Source organism: Pungitius pungitius, chromosome 4 (assembly GCF_949316345.1).
Source record: "Pungitius pungitius chromosome 4, fPunPun2.1, whole genome shotgun sequence".
Taxonomy (NCBI): domain Eukaryota; kingdom Metazoa; phylum Chordata; class Actinopteri; order Perciformes; family Gasterosteidae; genus Pungitius; species Pungitius pungitius.
Genome location: NC_084903.1, coordinates 17315806 through 17333467, shown reverse-complemented (window position 1 = coordinate 17333467; position 17662 = coordinate 17315806). Strand labels below are relative to the sequence as shown.

The 17662-nt window shown below is 39.6% G+C and overlaps 1 long non-coding RNA gene across 1 annotated transcript; it reads left to right on the top strand.

Annotated features, from left to right (window-relative positions):
• Nucleotides 1-7891: 7891 nt before the first annotated feature.
• On the top strand, nt 7892-11939 carry LOC119227728 (uncharacterized). The gene is made up of 2 exons (XR_009956026.1): nt 7892-10584; nt 10974-11939. It is a non-coding gene; the product is annotated as an uncharacterized LOC119227728 (long non-coding RNA).
• The last annotated feature ends 5723 nt before the right edge of the window (nt 11940-17662 follow it).

The window sequence follows — 17662 nt, the reverse complement described above, 5'->3', positions numbered from 1 at the left end:
GTCAGGCAGTATTTGTCGTTATCACCATGTTGTTAAGGTTATAGTTAATAATTGTGACTAGGCTCTAGAAACACAACCTTGATACATGATCAAAATCAAGCGCTGTCTCCAATATATAAGTATAATATTTTAATTTCCCATCCAAAAAAAGGGTCACAGGGTGAGAGAAGGAAAGTTGTTGGGACAAGGACAAAGGGAGCAAACGTAGCATGCGAGTCAATGCTGTGAGGGAGAGAAAAAGAGGGACAGAGAGGGCGTGTTGATACAGATTGTGAAATTGATGTATGACAAATTGGTGTTGCCTCAAATGTATCTGAAGGGAACGTTGTCAGGAGGAGGCAGATTACAGCAGAGGCTTCCAGCTTCCCGCAGTAAATGAAATACGTGTTCGCCTTCAGTTGAGAGAATGTCAGAGAAAAATGTGGGAATATGTGTGTTTAATGAATGTGCTGCAACAAGCAACAACCGTGTTACGGCGTCCTCCTGGGAACAGAATAAGCACAGAGCCATAGTTTCAAACACAAAAATACTCTAATCAAAAAGAAAACAAGTTGCTTTGGAGCTAGAAGCAAGGCCGGGAAAATAATCGGTGCACCTTAGTGAGGAGATCAAGAACCACTAAGAAATACCTCACAGTGGGGAAAAGGAAAGTCAACCAGGAGACAAAGGTTTGAATGGGGAGGTGCAGGTGATTGGACTCAGGAGGACAACAACAGGGCAGGAAATGAAGTGAAAAGAGAGACACGAGGAGCAGGAAAATACAAAATAAAACAGGAAATAACCCCAAACCCCGACAAACCCTGCAACACAGGTCTGAGGATACAAGGTGCTTCGTATTTGAATATGTGTACATTAAAAATAAACTATAAATATTTCTATATGATATTCCTTAAGGCAAGATTATTTAGTTGTCAAAGTCACACTTGTGGTATTTGATAGCAAATGTATTAAAATACACTTGAGATATTATGAGAATACCTTGTTATGAAAAGAGGGTTTGATTGTTTAATACGTAGGTATGCATAAGTGTTACTTTCATACTTCAAGTATGAAGTCAAGGATTCTCACAATACAAAATGGTTCCTTCTCCAAATCTGGTAATTATCTGCGTTAAGGCAAGTTATCTGTCATATACTGTGCGTTATGCTGCTCATTCTCAGAAAACGATTCATCAAATGTCAGAATTCTGCAATGCTTTTGCCAAACAACTGTGTCCTTTATCAGAGTTTGCAAAAGAAAAAATTACCACAATAGTCCCAAAGTTTTTACATCTACTTTATCTGCCCTTCTGTGGATCTTTCTGGCTTATTTTCCCTGTATGTCATTGAGAGGCTTCGGGCACCCGCCCTGATGTGTGAGTGAGCAGGACGGACGGGTATGAAGAGATAAGGCTCATGCTCCTGCGCTGAAAAGAATGTGCAGAGTTTGTGGGTGGATGCCAAACAACAAAGCAGCCTCGGGCTGAGAGGCGGAGAAGAGTCTGATAATACACAAACATTTTACCCAAACACTGAGGATACAAACTCTTAAAAAAAAAAAAAAAAATTAAGTAAATTGCCTTCAAAACGAGAATTATCACAACATGGTATTACCTTTTTCAAGAATGAGCAAAACCCCCCAAAAATGTGGAAGACGGAGACAAATGAACAGTTTTAACGCAAATATCATGTTGGTGGACGAGCATTTGGCTTTCCATTGCAACATTTTCAACACAACAATGACCACAAAAGCTAAATCCTCAGCACAAAGGATTGGAAATATTCAATTTCAAGAAGTAAGGAGTAAATTCATTGAGTCCATTGCTGTAATAATCGACCCATCAGAAACCAACGTTAAATTATTTGAGCTTGGCAGAGCCTGCTGGATGATTTTACAAATTTGATTCTTGATACTTTCTCATTGTCATTGGACGTGTTGGACCAATAACAACAACACATACAGATTCTTAGTCAGATAATACTTCCTGCCAGTGCTCTAGCTTCAGGATGATAGGAGACTGGTTTGAAGACTGCTGGAGGTTGCGAGATCCATCCTCATGAGGCGTGGTGAATTATGATGTCCGACTCTGAGAAATGAATGAATTAAATATGCAACGAAACATTTGTCAACTCTGTCTGAGCTCAGGGTGATACATAGAGTGTATGAAGACTGGAGGGACTGCCATCACTCTTTCATGCTGTCCTTAAAAATCCCTAATCTAAATATGACAAATAATTACATTAAGCATAGTTGTATGGAATTCTCAATTTTTACATTTTGATGTCTATTTCATGGTATGCTTTCTATGACGTGTTTCATGACACTTGTTGGGTCAAACTACAAACTACAATATTAGTCTCACTAAAACAATCATCAAAATACCAAGACAAAACGCAACCTCTCATATATGGTCTGGGATCTAGCTAAGTTGCTTCTGATCCCTGTGGAGTCCAGCTGCTCATGCTGAATTTTCTCTACGAGGCAGACATGAAAAAAAAAACTATACAGACGTGTAATTATTAAAAATAAAACATATCTTACTCTGTTCGTTTGTACACCCCAGTATGTTGCCTCGGAGGATTTGCAACATCCCCTGCCCTTTGACCCCTCGCATTGGCACAGGAAAAACGTCTCTGTCTTTGCAGCTGAGACGAGAGATGTTGATTTGCATGCAACAACAGTGAACAAAGTTTAAACTGAGTTAATTTATTTGCATCTAACACAACATTCAAATCATTCCTTTGTTTTGATTTAACAGAACGTTGGCCCTGATGTATTTCGGCGTGTCTACTGCAAAGCCCAATGCACTCAGAACTTGAATTTAATCAATGTAGAACGGACTAGTTTAAATTAGCATCCTTTAAATCTGCCGTTTCCTTTCACGCCCCGTGAGCTTTGAATGAGATACTCAACTTATCATCTTGAAACTCTCTTGACATATTTAAAAATGTTTAAAAATATGCTACTGAACAATATTGTTGCTTTATATGCCATTATTTGCATTGATCCCCTTTAGCCCGAGATTACTGCATCTGTTGTGTTTTCTTCTTATCTGTCGTTGTTTGTACTTTTTATTACATGTTTATCACTTGCTACACATCTACGCCAAGACTACTTGGTAAAAGAGATATTTTGTGATTACGTTTAAGAGGGTAGAAATGAATCAAGTCCCATCAAATGCAACAAAGAACATACTGAGTGCACAGTTCATCAATTAATCCATAGTGTGTGAATGTGTGATCGGGTGAATCACTCCCAGTATGAAAAACTAAAATGAGAAAGGTAACAATGTTCGGTTGTCTCCGCTCCTGACAGTCAAAACTCTCCAACAATGGCGCTTTACAGCGATAAGAGTGCAGAACACAGGGCAGCTTTTGCTCAATCAGAGTTCCAGAGTGCCAGCGTTTACTCTGCAGAGGGGGAACCATCCACAGCCCGGCACCATGTTGGCAAGATGGGTTTTTGTGTTTGGTGACTGTGTTGTGAAAGAGTGGGAGTGGGGTGTGTGGCACGAGAGGACGAGCAGTTTAACCCCTCCCAGCCCCCTTGGTAAGCCAACTGTGAGGAGGCGTCTATTTATACTGCTCCCTCATCAGAATTGAGGGAATTCCTCCTCTTCACTCCCTTCAGCACACACACACACACCCGTGGATATGAAAGCCTACAGAATGTCACTTATTACTTTTCTCATCAAATATTTACAGGTAATCACGCTACTCTTATTGTTCCACCTCCTCTGTGGCGGGGTAACAGAGCAACATTTTCAAACAACACATATACAATTTTTTAGCTTCATTTCTCCAAACGTATCATCCTTTTGTATTGGCTTAATCACGCCTAAATTGTAGTTCACTGATCTCAGCAACTTTAGTGTATGCAGTTGTGTGTGATGGGGAGTAACTTAGTAGCAGCAGAACACCAGAAGCTCTCAATAACAACATTCACTGGAGCTGGGTGACCCAACATTTAAAGACTCAAGACTCACAGGATTCCTTTGAAAGAGAGGATGAAGTTATGGACCTCCCATCTTATGTGCTCATGCAAGGATTTCCTGTATTTCTTGCAAACTTGGCATTTCAATACTGAACTTCTCGATGCTGGATGGTTAGTTTTATTTAAAAGAACTAAAGCGTTTAGTCTCTTTCAGCTTTTAAACCTAACAAGGAGACCATCCAGGGAAGCATCACATGATAACTGCAACATGTATTGTTGTTGAAACAAGGTGTGCTGAGGATGTCCACAGGTGGTAGGGGATGTCAGTGGTTGTTGCCATCAAATAAAAAGCCCGGCAACCTAAACTCCACTCCCTTTATTTTGACGCTATATTTAGGTGTGCAGCCAGCTGGGAGAAATTAGGTAGAAACCTGTTGTACCAGCCAAAACAATTTAAGCTAGGAAATGTTCATGTTGCCGTCGCCTACATTTTTTACCCCACTTTTTTTGTGAAATGTAATCCCTGTTGTTCTGGCTATAGTGTATCCAGGTTTAATGCATTTTATTTGTCTTGTTCTTTCATTGGTATTTTACCAGCCGACAGGTCCATCTCTCTCTCACTGTCTTGCATTTTTGCTTTGGCTGCTGTACCTCCCAGATGTGTGTGCAGCGGTAAAAAAGACCCAGTTCCAATTAAGAGAACAGACAGTTGGTGAAAGGGAGGGAGAGAATGGCCACTCTACAGCAGAATATTAATAACAACTAACATTTTAGCCATATCCTACTATCTCAAACTGTTGCTTTATTCATGGTAATTCACTGCTGACTTCGTCTTGCAGATGTGCAAAAAAAATTACGTGACCCTATGAGCTGGCAATATAATTTGAAAATGCCTTCTGAAATGTCAAAGACAGAAAAAAGTTATCAGAGAGAGAGATTATTTGTTTTGAATGTTGTCGTTTTGAGAAATGGTTCTACCTGTGTGCAGATCATTTTTTATTTATTGATAAAAGTACACTTATGTTTGAGCTTTCAAGTAATAATCTGCAGTACAATAATTCCTCATGAAAAATAAGTAATTTAAGTTTATTGACTCTATGTTATGCTGATAGTGTTACGTTATGCTAAGAACAAATGTCTAGTTTGGATTTAATTGATATCTGGAGATTTGAATAACAAGAATAAATGTCAACATTCTTGTAGTATTTAAAGTCACCATTTAATAGCACTTTCTGAAAAAAATTACATTGCTGTTTGTTAAAAAAAACACTTTGGATGACCCTCACATGTCACGGTTTGGGTCTGCTCTGTCTTATTTTGTAGTTTTCATGTCTCTGGTGTTCCTGGGTAACTTCACTTCCTGCCTTGTCCTGTCTTCCCCTGTAATTGTCTGCCGTGCCTGATCGTTTCCACCTGTGTTCAATCACCTGCACCTCCCTTGTGTATTTAAGCCCTGTGAGTCCCTTGTCTGGTGTGGCGTCATTACATGTCGACCGTTCATGTGTCACGTAAGTCAAGTTTGTGTTTTCAAGTCCAGGTCCCTGGTTTGTTTGTTTGTTTGTTTGTTTGTTTGTTTGTTGGTTTTGTTTTCTCCTTCTTCCTCCCCTTTTTGGTGGGAGCGATTTTGATTTTGAGTTTTGACTATTAAAGCCCTTTTATTTTTCATCAACTCTGCGTTTGAGTCCTCCCTCCTTGCCCTCGACCGCGTTCCCCCCTGACATCACATGCAGGAAAGCGATGTTAACAGTTACAAAACGGTAGATTACTTTTTCTTCATTATGAACTCAGCGAGCCAGTATATAGATTTAAATGCACATTGCAAAAACATGTCTCTAAACAGGCATACTTTAGGAATAAAAAGATTTGTCCAGGAGGAAAATTAGTTTCGGTTAAAAACCTTCTAGGAAAATTCCGTTTGGAAAGATTCCGGCATAAAAATGATTTTTGGGAAATTATTTTAACGGAAAAAATAGAAAAATGGTTATTCAGTTAGTTTAAACTCCTCAGGTTGAGGTTTGTCAGTTTTGTTATTTGGGATTCCAGTCAAGTCCAACTCTCAAGTCTTTGAGACAGGATTTGAAAGGACAAAGGCATGTTTTTCCACCCTAAAAGGCAAAATAAACACAGATAATTCCTTATAACAAAAACAAGGCATTTAAAGTCAATCTGTCAAGTATGTAATCCCAAAATGGATTTGTCAGAAAATGAAATATGATGGATCAGCCAGAATGATTTTTATAGCGGTTGTTGTTGTGTTCATTTAGTGATGGAGGCTTTGCTTGAGTTACAGATTTGCCATTGAGTATTTATTGTCACAGCGAGGCCTGTATCGAGCAGAAGGGGCGTGGCTTCAAACTGAACTCATCCAGACTCCCTGATTAGACTTTGCCAACCAAGCTACCTTCAATCAAGAAAACACCTTGCAGTAGATCTACCCCGGTTCTTCATCCACTCATTTATTAATGATTAATCCTGTCAGGTTCTTAATATGAGCATTTTTAAAATATATGTGATCATATTTTTGTACCCTACCCAAAAGCATTCGGGAGTTTTTAGAGACTTAATTAAAATGCAGAATTCCATTCAATTTATTTTTTTATCGCCCAAAATCACGAACCCACCTTAGGAGGCTTTACAATTTGTACACATACAAAGACCTCTCCCCTGGGACCCTAACATCACCGGAACAATAAAACAAAAGAAAGACACCTTTGGGAGAGCAACAGCTGGCACGCCATAAAGTCCACACAACAGATTGTCCACTGGACTTCATGGATTTTTGTGAACTCTTTGAAATAAAATATCCCATAAGAGACAATTTAATATAACCTTTGCAACAGTGATACATTATGCATCTTTTATGTTGATGTATCGTATCATTAGTACGTTTCATTTACAGCAGGCTTTCCTTCCTTGCTATTTCCCTCCTCTAATTTAGTCTTTTTTTGCTGTTGTTCTTTTCACAAATGATCCCTTAGCCACATTGTACCCTTATAATAATAATAATAATAGTCTTTTAAATATTACATATAATGTACAAGTTGGCAAAGAGAGCAACGAACTGCTTGCTTTATTGGTAGGAATAATCTAGGCTAAGTGTGATTTCATTCTGTCAGGTGCATCCTTTACAACTAAAGAATTTATGACAGATATTTTCAAACTTCTCAGCTTAAGTCATGTGTTGCCCTCCAGGTGTTGCCCATCAGTAGGTAATTCCCAGACAGATAGATCCTCCTCCTGTTGTGAAGCAGATGGCTCTAACCAGGACATAGTGTTGCTGTCTCCTTCCTCTTGTCAGCTCCCTAATCAGATATTTATGAACAATAATAAACCCCCACATTTATCACTATTGCAAGAAAAATATTTTAAAAACATATCTTTAAAAAATATATATATTTTTCCTATAACAGCATTACATTATTCTCCCCACCTGTTATTACCCAGCCTCCTAAACATCCTGAAGCATGTATACTGGAAATCTTCATGATTCAATTTTAGGTTGCCTCCACCTTTGTCAGTTATCCCCCCCCCCCCCCCCCCCCCACGCCCCCCCAAAGGCTGCCCTGTGTCACAGAGCTCTCGAATGGATTCCCTCCCCCCCCCCAGGTGCTGCCAACCTGTGGCCGGGCAACAGTGGAGCCATTTATCTCCTCTGCTGCATGCTGAGAATAATCTGGAGTGTGTGTGCGTGTGCATGTGAATGTGTGTGTGTGTGTGTGTCTGCGCGTGTGGTGACAGGAGGACACTCACAAACAGAACCATGCAGGAACCAGACGCCGGTGGGCGAAAGCATGTAATAACAGAGGGAAAGCTAATGCGCTGTGCGAGGGAGAATCCAGCGTGATTTAGTAGCACCGTCAATGAGCTGGGCGAGAGCAATGGTTCAGTAGCTTGGTGGAGCAATGAGGACGGGGCAGGGAAAATGGACAGGGACTAAGGACAGGGAGTGAGGTAGAAGAAGGAGCGGGGGGGGGGGGGGGAGATCAGTGTAGGTGCAGGCCTAAGGATATGGATTGGGACGCGGCCGGCCGAGACATTCTGAGATAACGGAGATAGAGGGAGATTTTCTAGGTGAGGCGGTTTTTGTGAACATGTTTTTAATGAACCATATGCTTTTGATAAAGTTCCAATTTACTGGAAGAAAAAGTGATAATCTTCAGTAATCCAATGGTACAATTATACAGTAGACAACAAGCATTAAAGTACTTAAATATGCATTTTGTAAGGCTCCAAGAAGCGGACATTGTACTGCACACGTGTGGCTCACATGTGCAAACACTCACTCTACTTTATCCTTTATTTTCTTTCAACCAATACACACAGACATAAACACCGACTAACGCACAGTGCCAATACATCAAATCGGGGGTTCAGATGGTGTAAATGTTAAGTAATTAGTGTGGTCCAGTCTTCTCCTGTTGAACTGGACTATGTTAAAACTGATCGATCATCAGTGATTACTTTACATCCTGCTCTCTTTTTCACTCTCGCTAATTCTTTGTTTTCAGTCCCTCTCTTTCTCAACCTCTGATCTTTTAATAATGCCAAGCTCCATTTTAGAGCATCTTTCGTATAACAAATGAATTAATAGCACAAAACGAATGAGAATGAGGGAAAATAGAATAGAACAACTAAACAAATTACGAAAATAGGACACATTAGATTAAACAATTAAAAGATGAAATACAGAGAATACTGATGGAACAGGGAACCCTCTGAATAATAATTCTCATACTAAATATCTACTCACATTTGCAGCAGGTAAGCAAGCTAGCTGTAACTCGGCCACACTGCAGGGATCTGGTGCTGGGAGCAAGTCTTTCGCTAACAGGCTAGCCAATTAAACAGCCGGATCAGGCAGGGAGTCTGGATGATCTGTAGTGGTCTAATGGACATTCATTTGTCCAGGATCAGTACTGGAACCCTCCCACGGATCGGTACACAGGCGAATAAAGTTTGAATGCCATTTATTATTGGCCAGATTATACTATTGGTACTAGTGGTTAAAACCACTTTGTCTTCATCCCCAGAGCACACAAAATCTTTTAATCATCATTTTAATTGAGCATTTTTTCACAAATACCTATCGATGGTCTGTGACGGTGCCCGGAGCCTTGTATACAAGCAGCTGTAACAAAACGAATCCACAACAAAAACAATAGATACCATCTAATATGGCGAAGATCACTTATCAGCAATTGGTATGTGTCCTCACAACATGCGATCAGGTAAAGTTATACTGTCTTGCTTTTTTTTCTGCAGATCTAGCTTGTAATGATCCCAAACTGGGAGTTATAGAATTCTTTACACTCCTAAAGAATTGCTGACATCCACTCAAGGGGGAATATTGCTGCATTGCTGTAGGGGAGTTGAAGAGAGGCAAGACAACTACGGGCACGAAAACACTTCACTGTCTTTGGAGTACTTTACATAAACATGTCCACAGGTTGTTAGGCAACCCTGGAAATTCAGAGGAGTTTTGAGTTATAATCTGCTCAATTAGCAATAGAAATAACTACATGTAATACTTTACATAGAGTAGCCAACCTTTAGAGTGATAATCATTTTACACCATGGTTTATTATGAGAAACCCAGTACCCCGTCCATACCCCTGGAAATGTAAATCTGCATGTCATAGGAGGTTGAAAATAGACGTTGAGCTTTAAGCGCAGTAGACATGAAACTGCACAGTGAATGTTTCCCCAGTGAAGACAGAGATAGCTGTGGTTGTCAAGCAATGTGCACTCAGCTCAAGAGGGGGCACAATTGTAAAAGACTAAGAGAGACACACACACACCATTGCAAACTAGTCAATTTACTATTATGCATTTCATTCTATGAGCACTGCATAAACTTTACTTACTGTTCTACAAATTGTTTACAACTATGCAAATACATTTATTGCCTCTCATTATGTATCTACATTCAGTTTATTTATTTGCAATCACATTTATTTTAGATTTGAGCCATATCTTTCATCTATTTCATGTTTTAAAAATGATCTCTTTGCTTCTACTTTGTTTTCATACAGCATTTAGCGACCACTCTTAAGATCCAGATTGTGCATTGCCAATGGCGATGAGGTGGTGAAGCACAATCACCTCACGGCAGGGAAAGGTCCTGGGATTCCACCCGGTGCTGCGGTATGTGTGGAGTCTGCATCGGCACGCCGGCTTCCTCCCGCGTTCAATAGACACACTCCGTGGATCAGGTCAAATGGTGGCTCTATATTCCCCGTAGGTGTGTGGATGTGAGTGTGAATGGTGTTTTGTGTCTGTGTTTGGAGACTGTGTGTGATAGACCGACGTGAACCGATGTTCACCCCCCCACAGCCCTCTATGAAGGATGAGCGGCTTGTAGATTATGGCTGATTAATAGTTGCTGTACATTTGATATCAAAGAACTTGACTTGATGGTTGGCGTGTGTACTTGCGTGTGAAAAAGCGTGTGTTTTATACTTTTTCTAACTCAATAGGCCAGTAGGCAACTAAAGGAGGCTTTTCACACATGGTGGACCACACAGTGGGAGCAGTTAGCGGTTGGGTGTCTTGCTCAGGGACACTTCGACATGGGACATGGAGCAGCGGCCAGCCACACACCACGGTGGCATCATAAAGCTGTATGTGTGGACACGGCAGCCCAGGGGGGTTGCAGTCTAGCAGAAATTGCAGGTGGGTCTCAGCATTGTCGGGTTCAGAGCAACAATGGCGAGGGAAATTCATCGCAGCAGTTTCTTTGCCATTCCTCGTATATCGAGATCATTCTTTCTGCCAAAAGCCAAAAATTGTTTAAAGCTTCATTCATGATCTTGACATTCACATTCACACTATCATTGATATCTTACAAAACCTTTGCAGGAGACATTCCAATCCAATCTTTCGCTCACATTTTTTTCTTCATGCTTCATGGACAACACATACACATACTTAGAATTCCAATACTATTTCAATCAGGAGAGACTCGTTGAATAGTAATACAATAATTTATTACACAAGCATAAAATATGAATTGTGCAAGGTCTTTGGCGATTGGACTCCATCATGACGTACTAACCCCGAAGGCAGGGATAGTGAGGTCCAATAATCCCAATCCCCCATGAGTCCAGACACTGATGGAGGTGGTGTAAGGAATAGCAGCAACCTGATGACGAACCCGGAACAACGCTGATGCCAACTGGAGGTGACTGGGGTGGAGGAGGGTCGCTTCAGCTACACGCTGAAATGACAGCTGACAGCCAACAGAGAGGAGAACACATTTAAAGATTGACAGCAACAACGTGATTGGCTTAAGGAAACCGTGTGTAGAATCTGATTGGTTACTAAAATGTGCACGCCCCCAATCAGCTGTTACTTAATTACAAAAGGAGGCGAACAGAGTCAGACTGGTTGTCTTCCTGACTGAACTTGCGATTAAGCTACATTAAACATTTGGCGTAATTGGCATTTTTACAGTTTTGTATGCACCCTTCTCTAAAGGACCAAAACCCGAATTCCACTTTTTTACTACACTTTATTCAAGTGTAGTAAAGACATGATTGTTTGTGTGTATCTGTGTGTCTGTTTCAATTGTATCCTCGGCGTCCTGCCTGCCTCCGACTGCGTTGCATTGTTTGCACAACCAACCCCACATCAAAGTGAACTGCACCCGCGAGGACATATTTAAAAATCAATGCGATCTTGGAAGTCGCTAAAAAATTTATATCATTCACTTGCACTCTTTAGCACACACGCCTAAACACACGCACACACACAAGTGAGCACAACTTCAATATCACTTACAACTCACCAACGAGAAGCTGCGTTGTTGCCTGATGTCTGAGAGAGCAGCGGCGGTGGCTCAATAGCTCTGCGGCTGGAGGATCAAACAACACGTGGCCCCACATGTTTCTTCGTGTTCCACAGGTCATCCATCATCTGTGATCACTCACGCTAGCATGTTTGAATCATGCATCGCGAGGGCAGCGAGGCAAGATGTACTCACGCACCGTTAAAAGGCTGACATTTGTGTATTAATTGCCTGCGATTCATCTCATAAAAAGTATGAGTCACTCTCCTGATTGCATTGATTATCATTTAGGTCACAATTACCCGTAAAAGTGATATTTAAAGGCTTTTGTTAAGGACGTTACTATGGAAACGCATGGAGTGCACAATGAAACCAGCAACAACGTTTACATTTTGAGTCCTGCCGACAAGAATGTGAAGTTGATGTTGGGTTTGAGAAAATACATTGTTTAATTCTTTTTATTATATTTCATTATATGTTGGTTTGTAGTCTAACTGTTTATGTCTTGTGTAGTCAGCTTAGTTTGGGATAGTTAGTTGCAAACAAAATTAACTGTTACATTGTTCTTAACAACCTAATGAATTTGTTGCATATGGGATCACTATATTGAAAAGTTATTTTGGCTTATTGAGCCAGAATAGAGCTCAGACTTGACTGCAAGTAAACTTTTCCCCATTGATTTTAGAGTTGCATACGTAAGTATTAGCAGTTGGTTTTCCCAATATTGCTTTTGTGATTGTCCAGGGCCTTTGGTACGACAAAGAGGGATAGAAAATAGAACATAAGCAATGGGAAGTGTCAGGGGAGTGGTTTTGCTGCACATTTTAGAATATTATATAATGTAATATATTAATATAATAATTACTATCATCCGAAGGGGGAAGAGTGCAGCAGCATTCTTCATTTTCATTGCTTTTTCCGACCTTTAGCCCACCCACCAGGCATGATCACAAAGAATCATTAAAGCTCCACGGTGGCATATGGTACTGCAGCATTTCCATCAGAGCACCCAAGCCCCTGTTCACTGCATCCTGGGTCCTGCCTGTTTATTCATGTAAACCTATTATACCTGCGATGTGAAGCCTATACAAGCGCAGACATTAGTCTAACTGCATTTCCATTTGACTGCAGGAACTCGGATGTATAACATGATTGATTCCCAGCCTGGCAAAATATATTATGTTAGGTAAAACAGAGCTTATAACTACAGTCTAATTGTTTGCACCACCGGGAATATTGTTTTGACACTAATGGAGCCCAACTCTGTAATCAAATGTGTTGCTATCCTGTATCAAATCAATGCCGTATATTATATGCTAAATCGGGCAAGATAAAGTTTGCAGGAACAAATCTCCACAATATTGGACTACAATGTTTCAACTGCACAACATTAATTCTGCCAGTCAAGCAGAGCAAGAGCAGTTCTTTATTTGTAGTAAGATGTGGATTGAAAAATAAGATATTCACCGTTCTATTGTGGAAATTAAAAAACAATTCTGAAATGATCAATTTAAGTGCAATGGGAAATGATTACCTCTATTTCTTGTAGAGATAACTTAATGAATACATTGTATGTTTCTAGGCTGTACAATTAAAATATGACAGGCTTTGCTTAGTGTTCAATCGACACATTCAGCAGCAAAAGTAAATGCAGTTTAGTCATTTTTATATAATTACTTACTGTAATGTTAAATAATTCCACTGTGTGCTGTGTGTACTCTGTTAATTAATATAGTTATGAAAGATTTAAGTGACTTCACGGATCAGTTTGAATTGTTTCATATTGATTTTTAGCTGTAATTCTGCTTTTCAATGGAAGATAAAATTCTATGTTGTATTTAAAGAACCAAAGTGTCAATCAAGTCATTATCAAGGCTGTCGTCATATTATGATGCTGAGGGGGTCCACTTGACGGGTCAGTAACTTATGTTTAGTAGATCTAACAGCATCAAATGTGTTAGATGAGAAGTACTCAAGTACTTTGCACAGACTACTTTAAGAGATACTCACTATTAGAGCCAAATGGGGACATTTAAAATTCAATACGAGGGAAGATACAGAGACATTCATTCAAATAAACAGGCAGGCTACTAAAAAGGAAGAAAATCCGATGAGACAGATATTCAATGAAATAGTCAGACATAAAGAGAGAAAAACAAAACAAAGAGACAGATGAATAAAAATGTTCGCTTTGCCAAGTTGTCATCCTGCAGGACAAACAGGATATGACACGTCGTTCCCAGAGACAATGTTATCACCCAAACTGACGAACAAACCAAAGAAGAGAGATTGATGTTATATGCAAATCCCATCACAATAATGTCTCTGTCCTGTGTAAATTCAATATATATTTTCAGATTCAGTAAATGACACTGAAACTCATTAGTTTCAAAATGTCAAAATGTCAAAATGTTGTGCTGTTTGAGACCTGAGAGCAAAGTCATGTTATTGTCTACTGTCTTGGATTCTTGCCACTGGGTGGAGAAATGATTGGTTTGTCTGTAATGACATCTTTGTGAAACGATCAGCAGAATTAGCAGCCAATATGGATAAATACTGAAGCTATGACTCTTCTTGCCCAGTGTACCCAAGAACCTTCATCGTCTTTTCCCGTACAGAACTTAACTGAAAATGTTTTAATGCTTCTTCACCCCAAGTATGTGGAAATTTGGGATGTTTACTGTATTGATAGATGGCAAGCACTAAAACTGCTAAATTTCTATCAGAAACGTTGTTTCAGAAGATTGGTTTTAGAAAGCAAATAAAACTCATTCATATTTTAATTTCAACAGCCCCTTGATAATTACTTCTTTGGAAATAAAATAACATCATATACATTTATTTTTAGATTCATTTGAATATTCTGTCACAAAATCACATCCCCAAAATAAAAAAAAAGGTTTTCCCATGAAAAACCTATTTATTCAGACACAGCTAACCCCTTCAGCTCCTGCAGCTTCTCTCCGCTCCGCCTGGAAACATGCACATATACCTCAGCTTCAACATGCATGCATACATGTTAAACATGTTTCAGTTTTACACTTTATTGTTATTTTATGTATCACCATACCACTGCTTTTGCTTTACTCGCATTCTCACTGCTCATCAAGGCTTTTTTTACATTTAAATTTCACATATTTTCTACCATTTAAATATTTTGTATGTATCTATATATTGAACATTTTAAAAGGCATTCTTTCCCTTAGTATTTTGTGCTCAGTGCATTCCCCACCGGTTCACTCACTCGAGCTGACACCTCAATCAGTGGGTGGCCATAGAAGAGGACTGTCAGCTGCCTCATTACGAATACAGGAGATCTTCAAAATCACAGGTTCCATATCTCACAGCTATTTTAAGTGTTTATGTGTGCATGCTTAAGTGAAAGAACAAATAGGGGAAGACACAAAGAATGAATAACTCATGAGGATGTGAAGGCACCTTAGAAAGCCATTAAGGAACAAAGCTATTGGGCTGTATTTACCTATGCTGCATTGCTTTGATCCTCTCAATGTTGTGGATTTAAATGGCCTTTTGATGATCAGCGTAGATCTCTGTTGTTCTGCAAAATCAGCCACGAGAGAAGTCAGTTTATCCTTGTTCTGTGGAAGTAGATCCCTGGTATTCCAATTAGTGTGTGTTACTATGCTGTATGATGGAGTATGTGTATGTTGTGTAAAAGCAATTCAAATTATTATTGGCTCAGCATCTTCTCTGAGAGGGTTATCCATTCAGAGTTATAACCATGTGCAATTGGTAGTTAGTGTGTGCAGAACAGCCAGAACAAGAGGGCGTGTATTTGCGAGCGTGTGAAAGTGTACAATCATACCATTTGCACAATAATGAAGAGGGGTCAGAAGCCATCGTCGGTATTTGCCTCACACCTAATTGTGCTCATGTTTTAATGGACTGAGTGCTCTATTATTTTGGTGACCCTGGCCTCTATTACAATGAACAAAGCCAGAGGCATGAGCGCATATGTGTGTATCTGTCTGAGTTTGGTGAAAAAAATTCTGCCATGCTAACAGCAGTTATTGGAAATGGTCTTGATTATCAGATAGCCGGGGTTTACGACAATTCTGTGACAGGTTATCAAATTAAAGAGTGCATAGATTTAATTTGAAAATGATTTTCATCTGTTTTTACCAGTTGCAATGCTCTAACAGTGTCTAGATGAAAATATCTCAAAAGCCATGTAAGAGATTTAAGAGATACATTTCAATTAACATTTTCAGATAACATTTTCCTCAGCTTGATGCAGTTTGTGAAGCCCCCGATTTCTACAAAGTGGACTCTTCTTATCTTTATTAAAATAACAGCAGTACGTATGATATGCCAATCTGCGTCAATCTACTATTTAAGTCAGACTTTAACATGGAGAGAGACGGACCCAATGTGCAGAAAACGGTGAATATCAGTTGCCACTGTCTGGATGGTTAGTTCAGTTCAGATTTATGTCAAACATGAGGGCATTATTTGAGCAGTAATACACACAAAATAAAATAAAACAAACAGTACAATACAATAAAATAAAAAATGCAAATTTAAAACATTAAAGCAGTGGACATCTAGCGAAACTGCACTATATACTATAAACGATGAGTATTTATTACTGATATGGCACTGAAACCAATAACCAATATTTTGAATGCTGCTGCTTAATGATTTAACACGATACTTTGTAACATGTATTTATGATATTTTATTTTTAAAAATTCTCTCCCAATTACATGCGCCTGTCCCACATTTCCCAAGCGCCACCCAAGTGCTTTTTGGCCGTGCGCAGCAACTAGTCCCCCCCCTCCCCCCATGTAGACCGGTTATTACTTCGTGTTTATCTTCAAGACCGGACATCTTGAAATGTTGTCCAACTTGAAACCGGTCTGTGAGGCAAAAAGGGTTGAGGACCACTGCGGGAGGGAAAAAGTGACACGGAAGCACTGGAACTGATGTTACAGAAGGAAACACTCGACTGATTACACAGATTCATATCAGGTATGTTAACAGAGCTTCTAGTTAGTAAAATGTAAAACTTTGATATTCATCAAGCAAACATTGATTGCTCGATCAGTCTTAAGAAAGCAGTAGAATCCATTTTAAGTGATGTTATTTTGGACACAGATTAGCTGGGCTGCATCGCTACGGTGACAGGAAATCAACTATTTCTTCCCGCTTATTGCTATTCACGCTTTCAAGGGGCGACTATCCCTTAATTATACAGCTGCATAAATTACCTATAGAGCAGAAAGTGGAGTCACAGCATTCCAGGAGGGAGCCGGCCTGTCAGCTTCAAAGGGCCAAAACCTGCCTGGATCCTGTGGGCTTCACTCCGCTTAACACCAGTCACTGGGTATATATGTCTATGCGTACATAAGCTCAGCTTAAATGTCAGGGGGTAGGTAGCTCCCAAGAGTGAGGCTCAATATTGAATGGAATTCATATTTAACTCAGCTTGCTTGGCTTTCATGGCCTTCATTGGAATTACATGAAAAGAAGTTGAAGAAGAGGTCAACATCATGGCCAACTAAGACGATTCTGAATATCTCACATTTACATATTCGGTGACAAGAAATGTTCTTAATACGACATCATTTGGATTGGATTTGATACATCAAACCTGAGAACACCCTTCATTGGTACATATTACTTAATTTTCATGATACAAAGTTGGTAAAAATCCAGAAATGTTTCCATTAACTTTGTTATTAGTTCTCCACTCTGCTCTCTTCCAAGCGACAGTTTTCTGCGATATATTTTAATACCTCTTTAAACATTACATACTGCAGTGCTTTGAATTTAACTGACGCGAGCAGCAGCTTCAAAGTTGCTCACGGTGTGTGGATGGGTAAACTAAATGACCTCAGATCCTCCCGTAGGGATTTCTGTCAAGGTGCTGTTGAGCAATGTGATTAACCCTCAGCTGCTCCGGTGGAGCTGTCAAGTATAAAAGAAACAGCGAGATATTAT